Raw genomic sequence first — 18,333 nt, 5'->3', positions numbered from 1 at the left:
ACCAGATGGTCCCTAGCCCTTCAGGATTTTAGCTTCCATGCAGAGCATAGGCCCGGGAAACTGCATGGCAATGCTGATGCACTGTCGAGGGTCCACTGCTGTCGGGGTGGTGACTCTGCACCGTATGCCCCCTCTACTCCAGACTCATACACAGGTATATAGACTATTCTATACCCGCCTATATTGGTTTATTATTATGGAATAGTTTATACGTTAGGAGCTATTTCCATCATTGCCCCTCTCTTGCATCCTGTGGTTCTTTTGCACAATATTTATTTACACCCTGATAGAGGTAGTACATATGTTTTCCCCATATCTAATACATATAATCTGTATTGATATACACCTGGTTCCTTATTGTTTTATTTATATGTGTATTATATATATATATATATATATATATATATATATATGTATATATATATACACATATACATAATGGGTATGGAAAGTATTCAGACCCCTTGTGATCCTCCTTGAGATGGTTCTACTCCTTCATTGGAGTCCAGCTGTGTTTAATTAAACTGATAGGACTTGATTTGGAAAGGCACACACCTGTCTGTATAAAGGCCCCGTCACACTAAGCGATGCAACAGCGATCCCGACAACGTTACGACCTGTCAGGGATCGTTGCTGCATCGCTAATACATCGCTGGTGAGCTGTCAAACAGGCAGGCTCACCAGCGATCAGGGGAGCAGCGATATCGTGGAAAGAATCGTTCCACGATGTCCTGCTCCCGTCACCAGCCTGCTGCTTAAGCAGGAGCAGGCTGGTAACTATGGTAAACATCGGGTTACTAAGTGCGCGTGTGCCCCTAGTAACCCGCTGTTTACCATGGATACCACTCTGCTACGGTGCGCGGGAGCCTCCGCGCACCGTAGCAGAGTGGTATCCATGGTAAACAGCGGGTTACTAAGTGCGCGCGTGCCCCTAGTAACCCGATATTTACCATGGTTACCAGCCAGTTCTTTGGTCCCGCTGGTCACACACAGCGATGTGTGCTGGCCAGCGGGAGGCCAACGACAAAAAATGGTCCAGGACACTTTGCAGCGATCAGCGACCTCACAGCAGGGGCCTGATCGTTGCAAAGTGTAACACATAGCGACATCGCTGGTGAGGTCGCTGGTGAGTCACCAAAACCGTGACACAGCAGCGATCTCGCTAGCGATATCACTATGTGAGACGGGGGCTTAAGACCTCACAGCTCACAATGCATGTCAGACCAAATGAAAACCATGAGCTCAAAGAAACTGCCCAAGGAGCTCAGAGACAGAATTGTGGCAAGGCACAGATCTGGCCAAGGTTACAAAATAATTTCTGCATTACTCAAGGTTCCTAAGAGCACAGTGGCCTCCATAATCCTTAAATGGAAGAAGTTTGGGACCACCAGAAGTCTTCCTAGACCTGGCCATCCAGTCAAACAAAGCAATCGTGGGAGAATATCCATGGTGAGAGAGGTAAAGAAGAACCCCAAAATCACTGTGACTAAGCTCCAGAGATGCAGTAGGGAGATGGGAGAAAGTTCCACAAAGTCAACTATCACTGCAGCCCTCCACCAGTCAGGCCTTTATGGCAGAGTGGCCCGACGGAATCCTCTCCTCAGTGCAAGACAAATGAAAGTCCGCATAGAGTTTGCTCAAAAACACATGAAGGACTCCCAGACTATGAGAAATAAGATTCTCTGGTCTGATGAGATGAAGATAGATCTTTTTGATGATAATTCTAAGCGGTATGTGTGGAGAAAACCAGGCACTGCTCATCACCTACCCAATACAATCCCAACAGTGAAACATGGTGGTGGCAGCATCATGCTATGGGGGTGTTTTTCAGCTACAGGGACATGACGACTGGTTGCAATTGAAGGAAACATGAATGCGGCCAAGTACAGAGATATCCTGAGTGAAAACCTCTTCCAGAGTGCTCTGGACCTCAGACTTGGCCGAAGGTTCACCTTCGAACAAGACAATGACCCTAAGCACACAGCTATAATGACAAAGGAGTGGCCTCACAACAACTCTGTGACCATTCTTGACTGGTCCAGCCAGAGCCCTGACCTAAACCTAATTGAGCATCTCTGGAGAGACCTGAAAATGGCTGTCCACCAACGTTCACCATCCAACCTGTCGGAACTGGACAGGAACTGCAAGGAAGAATGGCAGAGGATCCCCAAATCCAGGTGTGAAAAACTTGTTGCTTCATACCCAAGAAGACTCATGGCTGTACTAATTCAAATACCGAGCAAGGGGGCTGAATATTTATGACCATGTGATATTTCAGTTTTTCTTTTTTAATAAATTTGCAAAAATTTCTAGGTTTCTGTTTTTTTTCCTGTCAAGATAGGATGCAAAGTGTACTTTAATGAGAAAAAAAATGAACTTTTTAGAATTTATCAAATGGCTGCAATGAAACAAAGATTGAAAAATTTAAAGGGGTCTGAATACTTTCCGTGCCCACTGTATGTATATATATGTATTCTGGTGGCAATGGTGGCAATGGTATATATTCCATTGATTTGTACTGTACATTTGCATGTGGGAAACACATGTTGTTCAGCGCTTTCTCCTGGTTGCTTTGTTCCCACCCCTATTCGTATTTTAGCTTGATCCATTAAAATTTGTTATATTTTAGCATACTCTGGTCTTCTTTTTGGTTCTATATCATTGGTTTTCTGTGTTTTAGTTACCGATTGGTCTATACAGTCCTTTTTAAACATGCACCCTGACTAGGTAGTGTATGTATGTATGTATATATACATGTGTGTGTGTATATATATATATATAATATATATACATACATGCATGCATGCATACATACATGCATACATACATACACACACACACAGTGTTATGCTTAATGCATTTCCTTCTCAGAACTGATTATTCTTCTTCTAATCTTCATGTGTATCGTCATTTTCGAATTTTGAGTTTTTTTGCTTATTGATAGCCAAGCCCGCCAGCTTTGGGCAGAGGAGGGTATGTAAGATGGCCACCGGACAGGTCCTCGAGGTTGTTAACTTCGGTGATGTAAACCCAGAAAAGCATGCTCCAGCACATATAGTACTGAAAGGGTTAATAGGACGTATGAGGGCCGCTTTTATGAGCAGTCATAAGAGATTGGTGGGAATGGCTGCTCACATATCCCCACCCCGGGGGCGTGGTTTGGTAAATAAAATGGAGACCAATTGTCTCATTCTGTGTCTGGAGATATGTGGATCTCCAGGATGCTGGTCTGTGCTAAACACCTAAGGATTTGAAACTGACCTGAGCGGTCGAACCCGCAACATTGTATGGACATTTTACTTTGTATTTCCACTTTGTGCCGGAAAAGGGTGTTTTAGTTTTGCTACCTGAGCAGTTTATGCTGTCTGAATAAACTAGCCTGGATTTCAATGAAAATGCTTCCTGTGCCTACCTCAGCTGCAGCCGAGTGAGTACCAAACCGTACAGTAGCTATACAATATTAGGGTCTGCTATACAAGGAGTAATGCTGCATTCAGGATAAATTGTTTAATAAATTGTGCAGTCTAAATATTAGGGCTGAAGTAACATTTTAGCTGAATGGAATTTGACTAAATGGAATTATTAATTTTTTTTCCTTATATTTTCATTAATGCAAAGCACCTCAAGGAATAGCAAACTTCTTGTATGCTTTGAAACCTCCATTCTTTAAATTGGGGTGTTTTTTAGGGGGTTACAATAAAAGGCCCTTCAAAGTCACTTCAAAAGTGAATAGGTCCATAAAAGTGCAGTTTATTTTAAATTTCCTTGGAAATATGAAAAATTGCTGCTAAAATTGTAACCCCTTCATGACCTTTGACATACCTATACGTCCTGATCGGGAAGGGATTCCCAACCACTGACATACAGTAACATCATGACGATTGTGCCGGGCCCAGGGGCTGTGCCCTCACCATCATCGTCGGGAGCTTGGCTTAAGTGATAGCAGAGCCTCGGCTGTCACTGTCAGGAGCATTGCCCTCACCATTCCCAGCTTTTTAACCCCTTAAATGTCATTATCAATAGAAATAACAGCATTTAGAAGGCTTGAGGAGGGAGAGGGCTCCCTCTCCTACGTGATCTGCATCGGGTGCCATCATACACTGGGAGATCCCCTGAGGTGCCATAACAGCCTGAGGACCCCATTTTACAAAGTACACCTCTCAGTGAACTCATCTAGGGGTGCAATGATCATATTAACACCATGGGTGTGTCACAGAATTTTATACCATTGGGCAGTGAAGAAAAAATAATTACATTTTTATCTCAAATATTTTGTTTAGCCCCAGATTTTACATTTTAAATGGGGTTAATGGATACAACTGGCCCCTAAAATGTGGCCCACAATTTCTGCTGAATGTGGAAATACCTCATATGTGACTGTACAGTACTGCTTAGCCACACGGCGACACTCGGGAAGGACGGAGCGCTATTTGACTGCTGGAGTATAGGTTTTCCTAGAATAGTTTGCGGACTCCATATACAGAGACCCTAAATGCTAAAAGAGCAGAATACCCCCCCTCAAGTGACCCCATTTTGTAAGTTATACCCCTGCCAAACATGTGGATGGTAAATCTGATGTAGGCACACACTGGAGCTCTGGAGGACGGGGGTGGGGGGTAGCATTAAAATTTCGGAGCACAGAATTTGCTATATTTCTTTTGGGGGCGAGGAGTTATTTCACTTTTCCAGTGCCCTTGTGCTACCAGTAACGTGGAAGCACCCTATATTTACATTGACAGATGAAACCAGGGGAGGAGTCCTGAGGAGATAATTTGCATATTCCCACTGCATTTTGGGATAAGTGAAGAGTCTCCGTGAGCTCAAAGAACACTGGATTTTGGCCGTTGGAGCTGAAAGGAGGACATCGGTAAACCGAATTTTGGAGCGTATTTCACTGTTTTCATAACACATTAACAATAAGAACATGGAAGAGTCCAGGAGCCATTTGGTGAGCTGCATATCCTGATACATGTTCACATACTTGCCAGGGAAAAGCCAAACTTCACATGCCAGAAATGCAAGCTTGTGTCCCTGTTGGAGGAAAAGTTGCGAAATCTAGAAGAGAGGTTAACTACCTTGAAAATCATTAAGGAAGGTGAAGAGTTCTTAGACAGAGGATAATTATCCCTTCATGATACAGGAAGAGAAGAAATTCGAACTGCACCTGATGAAACAGAGGAATGGAAGCATGTGACCCAGAGAAGCAGGAGTATCGAGAGGCAGTCAGCACCCATACTGCTCAGGAACCAGTACCAGGCTCTCACACAGGAGAACCATGAAGAAATACAGCAAGATAAGACTTTGCCCACAATGAATAACCTTGTAAGCCCTCAGAATCCTCCGGGATAGAGAAAGAAAATGTTGTGAAGGAAAAACGGAGAGTGGTGGTCATGGGGGATTCCCTGTTGAGAGGAACAGAGGCCGCTATCTGCAGACCAGACATAACCTCAAGAGAAATGTGCTGTCTTCCAGGAGCAAAAATTAAAGATGTGTCTGACAGGATATCAAGACTTTTCAGACCTACAGATCACTACCCATTCCTGCTAATACATGTGGGGACAAATGACCCTGCAAGAAAGGACCTGGAAACCATCTGCAGTGACTTTGAAGACTTAGGCAAGAAAGTGAAAGAATTGGGAGCGCAGGTGGTCTTCTCATCCATCCTCCCAGTGGATGGCCATGGAACAATGAGGTGGAATAAGATTCTACAGGTGAACAACTGGCTACGTCGATGGTGCTGTCAACAAGGATTTGGATTTCTGGATCACGGAATGAATTATCTATATGATGGACTACTTGCTAGAGATGGGGTGCCCCTTACGAAGACTGGAAAACATGTATTTGGAAGTCGCCTTGCTACACTCATCAGGAGAGCTTTAAACTAGATCAATGTGGGAAGGGAAGCAAAAGGCCAGAAAAAGCCATACATCTGACAAATACTATTGAGATCTCTGCTATTGGAAGTGGAAAGGAAGAACAAAGACAAAAAAATCTAAGTAATAAAAATATGGGAGGAAGAGAAACCAATCACAAACTAAAATGTTTTTATACAAATGCACAAAGCATGGGCAACAAACAAGGAGAATTGGAACTACTAACGCAGGAAAAGAAATATGATGTCATTGGAATCACTGAAACTTGGTGGGACGATACACATGATTGGAATACAAGGCTAAAAGGATACAACTTATTTGCAAGAAGCAGACTTGATAAACGAGGAGGAGGTGTCGCATTGTATGTTAGAAAAGCGTATATCTGCAGAGAGATTGAAGCAGAGACTGGGAGTTCTGTGGAAAGTGTTTGGGTAAGAATACAAGGAGAGAACAACGGAAAGGACACCATTGTAGGCATTTACTACAGGCCACCTGGGCAAGCTGAAGATATGGATGAACTCTTTATGTATCAAATGACCAAGTTCTCCAAAAAATATGACGTAGTGGTCATGGGAGATTTCAACTATCCATACATTTGTTGGGAATCTCTCTCAAGGAAAACTAACAGGTCAAGCAAATTCTTATCCTCTCTTGCTGACAACTTTATCTTCCAAAAGGTAGGGGAGAAAACAAGGGGATCTGCTACTTTGGATCTAATCCTTATAAACAGGGAGGAAATGGTTGAGGAGATAAAAGTGGCTGGGACCCTAGGAAGCAGCGATCATGCTATTATAGAATTTTGGATAACTAGAGGAGGAAGACATGTGAAGACTCAAACTTCAAGGTTAGATTTTAAATAGGCAGATTTTAAGAGACTCAGAAAGAGAATAGGAGGGATCCAATGGCTGGATGTCCTTAAGGACAAAAATGTCCAGGAAGGATGGGAAATTTTTAAAAATGAGATTCTCAAAGCACAATCGTTAACAATCCCGAAAAGTAGGAAGAATGGGAAGCATTTAAGGAAACCAGGATGGATGAACACAGAACTTAAACACATGCTAAAAAGAAAGAAAGAAATGTTTATCAAATGCAAAGAAGGAGTCATATCTAAAGAAGATTATAATGCAGTCTGCAGATCCTGCAGGGCACGTATCAGGTCAGCTAAAGCTGACAATGAATTAAGGCTTGCAAGAGATGTCAAAAGCAATAAAAAAGGATTTTGAGGGTATGTCAAAAGTAAAAGAAAAGTCAATGATGCTATAGGATTTTTACAGGATGAAAATGGTGAAATGGTAAGAAAGGATGTTGAGAAGGCCGAACTTTTTAATTCCTATTTTGCATCTGTTTTCTCTCAGAAAGAAAATGGAACATCAACTGATCTTCACTGTCCTATTAAAGGAATTGAAGAATCCAGGTTATCTGTAAACAGAAAGATTGTGAGGGAATATTTAGCTAACATAAATGAGTTCAAGTCTCCAGGTCCAGATGAATTAAACCCCAGAGTACTGAAGGAGATCGTAGAAGAAATTTTAGAACAACTCTCCATAATCTTTGAAAATTCTTGGAGAACAGGAGAAATCCCAGAAGACTGGAGAAGAGCAAATGTTGTTCCTATCTTCAAAAAGGGGAAGAAAGTGGACCCAGGGAACTATAGGCCGGTGAGTCTGACTGCTATACCAGGAAAGATCTTTGAACAAATTATTAAACAACATGTATGTAAGTACCTGGATAAGAATGAAGTGATTAACCAGAGTCAGCATGGGTTTGTAACTAACAAATCAAGTCAGACTAACTTAATTTCCTTCTATGACAGAATCACTGACTGGGTGGATCAGGGAAATTGTTAAGGGGACGGTTGCAAACAACTTTTATTCAATAATGGAAAGCAACCTTACTCAGGGTCCGCGATGCAGCCTGGTGGACTGCGGCCAAACACCTTCCGGGTGAGAAGGTAAAACAACCAACTTAAATAACAATCCCTTCCGTGTTACTGCACACCGGAACGGGAATAGGGATTCGCACTATCTCCGTTAACAGCACGAGAGATGTGCGATAAATAATATATCTGTAGCCCTGTTAACTGCACAGGGACTACACAGCAGACGCTAGGATGCGTGTGTGACTCACGTCGGCGAATATGTGCTCCCAGCCGGCGTGCTACCGCACTGAGGAGTATCTCTCCACGTGGCTTACAGGCGGTGCTGGGAATAGGGTGTCTGCAGACTGCTCGGGGTGTATGGTGACCCCTTTGTCGGAGCCAGACTGTCAGATGAAGCTACCTGCCTATTTCATCTAAGCCTGCCTATTTCCACTAAACCTGCCTGCCAGAAACTAAAGCACACCTGGAGCCCAAAAGACCAAGCGTCCACACAACACCATCACAGCTCAATGATCAGAGCGCGCCGCCATGTTTGTGGGCGGGCTATTTAAAGATTAAGCCCTGCCCACCGTCGCACTATTGGTGACGTCACCCGCAACCAATCAGGCGGCGCCAGGTCACCGGATCAGCTGACTCCCAAACCACCAATCACGGTCCACCATGTCACAGGCATGCTCAGTGCAGAGAATCCTGGACTTAAGCTTTAGCAGCCCTGTTTCCCTCCGCAACCTATCCTTCATGTTGCTAGGAACAAAGACCCAAGAGACAACCTGTACATCTCGTGCACCAGCTAGGCGTTGGGACTGATGATGATGTTGAGCAGCATCATCCCTGGCTGGACTGGAATGGGAGACTACAGAATCCACTGATGGTTCTGAACCTATTTCAAATCTAGCAAACACCTGACGCCTAACAGAAATGCCGTAGATATAGTATATCTTGACTTCAGCAAAGTATTTGACAAAGTATCTCACACCATCCTTATTGAAAAAATGACCAAGTATTGAAAGGACAAGGCAACTGTTAGGTGGATTCATAACTGGCTTAGTGATCGGACTCAACGGGTGGTCGTAAATGGCTTCACATCCAGCTGGATGAATGTCTGAAGTGGGGTACCACGGGGCTCTGTCCTGGGACCTGTATTGTTCAACATCTTTATCAATGATTTAGATGAAGGAATTGAGGGTAAACTGATTAAATTTTCTGATGACACAAAGCTAGGAGGGATAGCTAACACTAGAGAAGAGAGAGACAGGATTCAAAAAGACCTAAATAAACTGGAGCAGTGGGCAGCAAGTAACAGAATGTTTTTTAACAGGGAAAAATTCAAAGTACTACATCTGGGCAATAAAAATGAAAAAAGCATGTACAAAATGGGAGGAATAGAGCTAAGCAACAGTACATGTGAAAAATACTTAGTTATACTAATAGATCATAGACTGAACATGAGTAAACAGTGTGATGCAGCAGCTAAAAAAGACAAATACAATTCTGGGATGTTTTAACAGAAGCATACAATCTAGATCATGTGAAGTCATTATCGGACTTTACTCCTCCTTGTTCAGACCTCATCTGGTATACTGTGTCCAGTTTTGGGCACCACATTTTAAAAAAGACATCGACAAACTGGAGCAAGTTCAGAGAAGAGCGACCAGAATGGTGACCGGTCTGCAACCATGTCCTATGAGGAACGGTTGCAGGATTTGGGAATGTTTAGCTTGCAAAAAAGAAGACTGAGAGGAGACTTAATAGCTGTCTACAAATATGTCAAGGGCTGTCACATTGTAGAAGGATCATCTTTATTCTCATTTGCACAAGAAGCAATGGGATGAAACTGAATGGGAGGAGACACAGATTAGATATTAGAAAAAACTTTTTGACAGTTAGGATGATCAACGAGTGGAACAGGCTGCCACGAGAGGTGGTGAGTTCTCCTTCAATGGACGTCTTCAAGCAGAGGCTGGACAGACATCTGTCTGAGATGATTTAGTGAATCCTGCTTTGAGCTGGGGGTTGGACCAGATGAGCCAGGAGGTCCCTTCCAACTCTACAATTGTATGATTCTATGAATCTGAGTATTTTGTTTGTTTTATGGATAGATTTGAAGCTTTTATTGGGAACATTTTACATAACATTTTGGATCATATTTATCCGGTGCTCTATGCTGAGCACTTATTTTGAAGTTTCCATTGAAATCTCTGGGTGACGTGATTCAGGTGACACCCCCCAGTGGATCCATTCATTATAATGAGGCAGCAGAGTTACTCTTCTGGGCTCCATCTTACCTCTGTTCAGCGTCGTCCTACTTTTCAGAGGTGTCCAAAACTGCGGCCGATCGCGCATTTATGCACACCTAAAAAGACGGACAATACCGACTCACAGGCCAGACAGCGTCCAGTGTTGCCATCTGCCTTGTTTTAGGGAATCGTCCTCTGGGACAGTCATGTAAGGGCTTGTTTTTTGCGGGACGATTTGACGTTTTTATTGGTACCATTTTTGGTCACATGTCATTTTTTGATTGCTTTCTATTCTAAATTTGGGGAGGGAAAATAAACAAAAACTGGCAATTCAGGAATTGTGTTTTTTTTTGTTTTTTTTTATGCCGTTCCGCGTGTGGTAAAATTGATAAGGCAGAGTTATTCTTCAGCTCTGTACGTTTACAGCGGTACCACATTAATAGCGTTTTTATACAAAAAATATATATATATTTTGCATCGCTTTATTCTGAGAGCTATAATTTTTTTATCTTTCCACTGATGGGGCTGTATGGCGGCTTGTTTCTTGTGGGACAAGATGACGTTTTCAGCGGTACTAATTTTATATATATTTGTTTTTTTTATCGTGTTTCATTCCCCTTTTTTTCCCAGTGGCATGATGATAAAGCATCGTTAGCCTCGTTTTTTTAAGTTTTTTTTGTGCGGCGTTCACTGAAGGGGTTAACTAGTGTGACACTTTTATAGGTCGGGTTGTTCCAGACTCGGCAATACCAAATATGTGTACTTTTTTTTATTTTATTTATTTTTTACATAAAAATGTGTATTTATTAGTGAATATTTTTTTAAAATTATTATTATTTATTTAATTTTTTTTACATATTTTTACACATTTTTTGCCATTTATTTTTTACTTTTTACTTAGTCCCTTTATGGGACCTTCACTTGTTTCTCTTTGATCACAGATATAATGTATTGCAATGTACTAGATTGCAGTGCATTCATTATACCTTTAGTGAAAGCTCCTGAGCCCATGCTGTGAGCATGGTTTCAGCAGCTTTCCGTAGCTTGGTGACCCGGGGGTCGTCATGACGACCCCTGGTCACCATGGCAATGATTGGGCCCCACGACATCGCAGGGCCACCGATCTGTCAGCGGATTTAACAGCCAGGGATGGTGCTGACACGGCTACTAGCTGTTTAGTGCCGGAGCTCAGCCACTGGTGGTGCTGAACTCCGGCACTGATCGGGCTGGAGACGCTGATATTTCAGCATCTTCTGCACGATCATGCTGAGATCGGTCAGTCAGATTGACTGACCGATCGCAGCGATCTAGGTGTGCGGACCGACCATATGGCTCCCTGCACCCCATCTTGTGCTGCTCAGCTGTCACAGATAGCTGTCCGCACTTATCTGTCACTGCGTGTTTACACGCTGTGACAGTTTAAAGCCATAACGGACACTGCACGGCAAGGAGCATTAACTTACACCTGCTCATGCCGTGCAGTGTCCGTCATTGGGCGTTATGGGGTTAATACCGCTGTCAAGTGTGATGGTGACATGTAACAGACTTTAACATAATGGCCATCAGTTCTAATGAACATGGGGCCACCGTGCAGTATGAATGCACATTGACGAAGGGTTACCTTGACTGCCGGATGACCACTTTAAAAAAATATATATATGGCTCTCAGAATATGGTGACAAAAGCCAAATTGTTTTTGTAAATGTTTTTATTTTATTTTTAATTAGTAAATCATGAATAGAAATATATAGATTTGGTATCCCGTAACCATACTGACCCATAGAGCAAAGGTAACAGATCACCACCTGATTACCACAAAGTAAGCGGCGCTAGTACAAAACCTTGAAAAAGAAAATGTGGAATTACAGTTTTTTTCCTCACCGTTTCCACTTATTTCATAGAATAAGTTGTGTTCTGCAAAAAACAAGCCCTCTTGCGGCTATGTCGAAATATTAGAAAGGTTATGGTTCTTGTTACAAGGAGAGGAAAAACTAAGTTACAATATCCTGGGGAAAAGCTCTGTGTCTGCCTCCTGAAAACCTCCAGCTCAGGGTTTGTTACCCGACCGACGACATGTTTAACAGATTCCTTTGACTAAACCACCCTTCACATGTCCATATAATACCGGTACTGGAAAAATGGTACCGGTGTCATAAGTATTTTGGATCAGTGTGTCATCCGTGTGCCATCAGTGTTCCATCCGTGTGCAATTCATTTTTTTTCCACCATGACTTAAATATCAATTCCAAAGCTTCTCCTATACTTTGCAGTGTTAAACATGTACAGCACACGGTTGTCACAAGGATGTTTCACACGGAGCCAGAAATGTGTATTGGCCCTTGTAATCCATGCGGACGGGTCTCATGCAAAGATCTCCATAGATTATGATAGGTATGTGTGCATACGTGTCTTCAATGCATGTGAAAGCGAATGCCACACGTGCTGAAAACATGTACATGTGAAGGAAGCTTTACACACTGTGTGAACAAGTATGAAAAGTCACCTCTTAATCATTGAATTAAGGTTTTCTCTTTTGGTTCATTGCCATGGGTATAAAATCCAGCATCTAAGCATGTAGTCTGCCTGTGCGAACAGTTGTGATAAAATGGCTCGTTCTAAAGAGCTCCCTGAATTCAGCATCTTGCTGTCATATGTTGTCACAAGTCAGTTCATGAAAGTTCAAATAAGACATGGCTGGGTGAGTTTGGTGTGGAAGAACATGACTGACCCTTCAAGAGACCTAACCTCAACTCCATCAGATAGATACCTTTTGGATTAACCAGAGATTACAAGCCAGGTCCCCTTGTCCAACATCAGTGTCTGACCTGATAACTGCTCTTCTGGAAGAATGGACAACAAATTGCACAGAAATATCCCCCAATTTTTTTTTTTAGAGTGGAAGCTTTATTAGCTGCAAAGGGAGATCAACTCCATGTTAATGACCCTGGATTTAAAAAGGAATGTCATAAAATTTCCTCCAGGAGTAATGTGTATGTGTCCCAATAATTTTATCCCTACAGTGTGTAATAGGTTCTGCTTCTTCCATGGTGAGAGGTGGAGACTGCTTCTCTGATGATGTGTAAATCTGGAGGTGAATGAGAATCATAATCAGTTTTGTTATATATTTTAGGAAGGACGTCCAGAATAAGAGGCAGAAAGCGTCCGATTATTGAGGACGACAGTGAGGAGGAGGTGCAGCCAACGTAAGCACTAAATACGACTATCATTCGTTACATTGTATTGTAAGGCTATGTTCACATGTCTGGTAGTTATACCTGTTTTTGGATTTGTTAGGGGTGATAAAAAATGAAAAGATACAATGCAAAATTAGTTCATTCAAATAAGGACGGGAATGTCTTAAATTGTTTTCTTTTTTACTGCAATCTGTTTTTTAGCATGATCATGTGACGATTTGCCATGAGCGTTACCCGTTGGCCATCGCTCATAGCAGATGATCATTTTAACCATGTGTAGCACAAGTGATCGGATGAAAGCACCTTCAAGTCTTCTAAGGAAACTATTAAGGCCAGAAAAAAGTAAAAAAAAAAAATGTTGTTTTTTTTAAAAATATAAACGTTCAAATCACCCCCCTTTTGCCCCATTCAAAATAAATGAATAATAAAACTAAAATATACATATATTGCTGCATTCTGAATCGCCCGATCTATCAAGATATAAAAAGAATTAATCCAAATGGTAAACTGTGTAACGAGAAAAAAAATCAAAACACCAGAATTAAGTTTTTTTGGTCGCTGCAACATCGCAATAAAACGCAATCACAAGCGATTAAAACATTATATCTACCTAAAAATATTATCAATAAAACCTTCAGCTCAGCGTGCGAAAAATAAGCCCTCACCCAGCCCCAGATCCTGAAAAAGGGAGACGCTACGGGTCTCGGAATATGGCGCCATTATAATTTTTTTTACAAACTTTAGAATTTATTTCACCACTTTAAAAAAAATAACCTATTCATGTTTGGTATCTGCAAACTCATAATGACCTGGAGAATCATAATTGCAGGTCAGTTTTAGCATTTAGTGAACATGGTAAAAAAAAAAAAACAACCAAGAGACAAGTGTAGAATTATACTTTTTTTTGCAATTTTGACGCACTTTTGAATTTTTTCCTTTTTCTCCAGTACACGACATTGTAAAACCAATGATGTCGTTCAAAATTACAATTCGTCCCAGAAAAAATAAACCATCACAGGGACATATTAAAAAATAAAAAAGTTATGCCTCTGGGAAAAAGGGGAGCGAAAAACGGAAAATCCCAAGGTCGTGAAAGGGTTAAAGGACAGAAATCCTCAGCTATAGTGATTGAACAGTACCACCACATACCACCATAGCATTACTGAATCTCTCTATACCATGTGTGGTTAATACCGTAACTAATACTGCCATATAGTTACTAAATTATACTTTTATAACATGATTTTAGAACCACCATACTGTAACTGAAAAACAGCATCATATTGTGACTTTATCACTTGGGGTCTGAGCTGTTTTGATGCCCAGCGATCAAAGAGTTATTTAATTCTAAATGCCCTCAGACTCATGAGATAGAAGTTGGCTAAACCCGGTGATTTTGGCTTGAATCGGTTAGCTTCCTAACGTCTGTGGGGACAGGCCTGATTCTAGCTTTTTTTTTTGGTGCCCAAGGCGAAAATTCAAGTGGCACCCCTCCCAGCAGTTCATGGTATACCTGCAGTGAATAAACACAATCCCATCATTGTTTTTTAGGTTTTGCTTTTAAGATATTCATTATGTGGTAAAAGTGACGTGTGAACATGATTCTTTAGGTCTTTGTGATTACAGTAATCCCAAACTTTCAGAGATTCTTATTTTTGTTAAAAAAAACAACATTTAGCTTGTGATGCTCTTTTAAGGACCTGTTAGAACAATAAAAATATATCTATGAAGCTATGTGAGGGCTGTTTTTTGCATAGTAAGTTGAAATATTTTTTGCTATCAATTCAGGGTGCATACATTTGGATGGCTTTTTGCTGTAAGAGGTGTGGTGACAAAAAAAAGTAGTTCTTCTATTTTTTTTTCTCTTTACTGCATATGTTAGTTCTTTTTATATTTTGATAGATCAGACTTTTAAGGATGTGGACATACCAAATTTTTTTTAATTGTTTAATTTTTTTTTAATGAGGGAAGACCGCACCAGATCCATGATCATTAAATGAATACATCACCAGAACATTCCATCAGTACATGAATGGCACCAGCATCCTCATCAGTACTTAGATACAGCACCAAAACAACCATTAATACACTAATTCATTATTAAAACCATAATCGGTAATTGAATATAGCACTGGGACCATCATTATTAATTGAATACATCGCCAGAACCACCAACTGCACATGAATACAGTGAAGAGCAAAAGAGTATCAATCTTTTGAACTTTTGACTTTCAGGCTCCATATCTCACCATCCACTACTTATTTTATTGTGAGACTACCCTCATTTTATAGACAATCATCTTGTCTATCTCATATATAAACTTGAGTTGCAACTATTTGGCATATGATTAATTATGCAGATTCTTGTCATGTCACTGCACTGTTACTGTTTTGCTCCTAAAAATCTAAATACAATTTTTTATTATTTTATTAGTATTTTGTAAATCCACCTTTGGCTTTCAACACTGCCTGAATCCTTCTGGGCATGCTCTCGATCAGATTCAAACATGTCTTGACCGACATCTAATTCCGGGTCTCTTTTACATGTTCCCAGTTGGTGCATGCTCTTCGACTCGCTTGGATATGTATATAGTTTTTTATTCCATTCTACCCACAAGTGTTAAATTGGATTAAGGTCTGAGGTCTGTGGGGGCCAATCCAGCACTTCGACTTCATTGTCATTGAACCATTTATTTGCCAATCTCAACATATGCTTTGGTTCGTTGTCCTACTGGAACACTATGTTGTCCTTTTCATACCGATGGTACTCGAGTGTACAAAGTAATTAGTCTTGTAGGATACTCACATATAGCTCAGCATTGAGACCACCATCGATTCTGGTAAAGTATCCAACGCCTTTAGCTGTGAAACAACCCCATATCATCAGGCTTCCTTCACCGAACTTGACAGTTCCTTCAATTTCTCCATCCTTTAGCCCCATTTTCCTTTGTTTCTTCCAGACCCATTTTCACCCATCATAGCCTAGTCTATTGACTTTTGTCCCATAGCTCCAAACCACCCGTTTCCTATCTTCTACAGTTCACTTTTCATACCTTTTTGCAAACTTGTGTCGACGCTTCTTATGATGATATTGAAGTCGATGCTTCTTCATCTTTTTTTGAGCTACCATTCAAGACTTGTGTAACATGCGTTACACGGTGCTTGCATAGACATCTGTGATCTCACTATTACGAAACTTACAAGTCACTCCAGCCTGTGATATTGGAAGCAGACTTTGCATCCGTAAGTATGGCAAAAGATATGACGGGGAATGCATGATTGGAGCAGTAGGCTGGTACTCAAAAGGAGTTGGATATGCTGGAGACGTTGAAATGGTCTGGGAAGAAGCGCTCCCTGAAGGACGATACATTGCATACCGCATAGACTGCTCTTATCTAGGAGAGGCATCTGAGGTATCAGTGAGGAAGTGGTGGGTGCTGCCTTTCATGGTAATTGTAGGGTCTTGTGATGGTGTAGGTGTCTATCTGCCCTTTTTGACACCCACCTGGTTAGGTAAAATGCAATATCCAAGTAGTTGTTGGTGAATTAAGACCCATAAGAACAATGAACATTTCTTCACTCCACATTTGCAAGTACAACTCCCTCTACCTTGATGGTTTTATCATTTAAAATAGTATTTTTCTTTTCACTTTGACTCTTAACACAGACCTTGATTTGTATGTTTCTACAGAAAGAAATTCACAAGAAATGAGGAAACCCCTCCGTCGTCTTTTGTGGCTTTTGAAAGCGACGTTTTGTGAGTAATTTTGACAACATATAATAAGTTCAAGTTAAACTTCACTTAAAAGCTATGTTCACACATGTTGTGTTTTTTTTAGCATTTTTTGCTGCAGATTTTTATGCAAATTTTCAGCTGTGTTTTGCAGTACCTACCAGCAAAGTCTATGAGAAACCAGAATTGTCTGTTCACACATCATGCTTTTTTGTTGTTGCGTATTTTGTGCCTTGGTTGGGTTTTTGGAAAATAGAGCATGTCACTTTCAGCATTTTTGTCAGTGTTTTTTCACCCATGGGAAATAATGGGTGGTTGTAAAGGGAAGTGTTCCAGGTTGTACATGTATATACGTATCTGCATGCTAGCCATGCTTGCAGATAAGTATACATGTATATATTGGCCCCACATCTCCCCATGTGTTTCAGTCTGTTTGCTGCTGGGGGAGGTTTCAATAGAATGTCCAGCCATGTGCTAAAACAGGTTTTGCGAGTATGGTTGGACATGAACAAAGATCTTAGCCAGTGGGCGGGGAATAATACATCATTTCCTGTGACATGAAGCTGGACACTGGCTGGACTTAAAACCCCAGAATGCACATGTGCTAAGGCCCCTTAGACTCTTGAAGATGGACATAACAACACATGGCTGAGTATCTCTCTTTCCCTGTAACTTCTTTACTTACTAGCCCTACATACCCTGTACTAACCCTTCTAGATATTGATAGATATATATAGGCAAAGTTGGTATAGTTGGGTGGGCCGATATTGCATGAGTGATTAGCAAACGTGGGTGGAAAATATATTAGGTAATTGGGAATTGTGAATCCGTTTTGTGTACTGTGTTAGTGTGATACATAGTAGTATATTAACTGTAGACTTTTGTGTAATAAATACCTTTTATTAGCACACGATTTTGTCTCAGTTGGTATATAGTATAAGGCCCAGATAACATTAGTGGAAATTAATTATTAATAGTCAAGTTTGATGTTAATAGTGAGGCTGAGTTCACACGATGCGTTTTTCATGCGTTTCCGCGGCGTTTTTGCAGTTGCGTAAACACCGCGGAAACGCATGAAAAACGCATGGTAGAAGGGCAGCAATGTTCCCCAATTGAAATACGCATGTGCTGTGCCCATGATGCGGATTTTTCCGCAGCGTAAATGCTGCGGTCAAAAATCCGCAGCATGTCAATTAATTTTGCGGAAACGCTGCTCTTTTGCCGCCATTGACTTGCATTAGACCGCATGGAATCCGCATCACTGTATATGTTGATGCGCTTTTCATGCGGTCTAATGTGCGGATGGTATCCGGGTGTGGAGGAGAGGACTCTCATCCAGACCCAGGTACCATTAAAAAAAAAAAGAATAAAATAAAAAATATATATATTCTCACCTTCTGACGGCCCGCGCTGCGTC

The sequence above is a fragment of the Phyllobates terribilis genome, unplaced genomic scaffold (assembly GCF_046119375.1).
Source record: "Phyllobates terribilis strain yellow unplaced genomic scaffold, ASM4611937v1 Scaffold_212__1_contigs__length_3418457, whole genome shotgun sequence".
Taxonomy (NCBI): Eukaryota; Metazoa; Chordata; class Amphibia; order Anura; family Dendrobatidae; genus Phyllobates; species Phyllobates terribilis.
Note: the sequence above shows the minus strand (reverse complement) of the source record.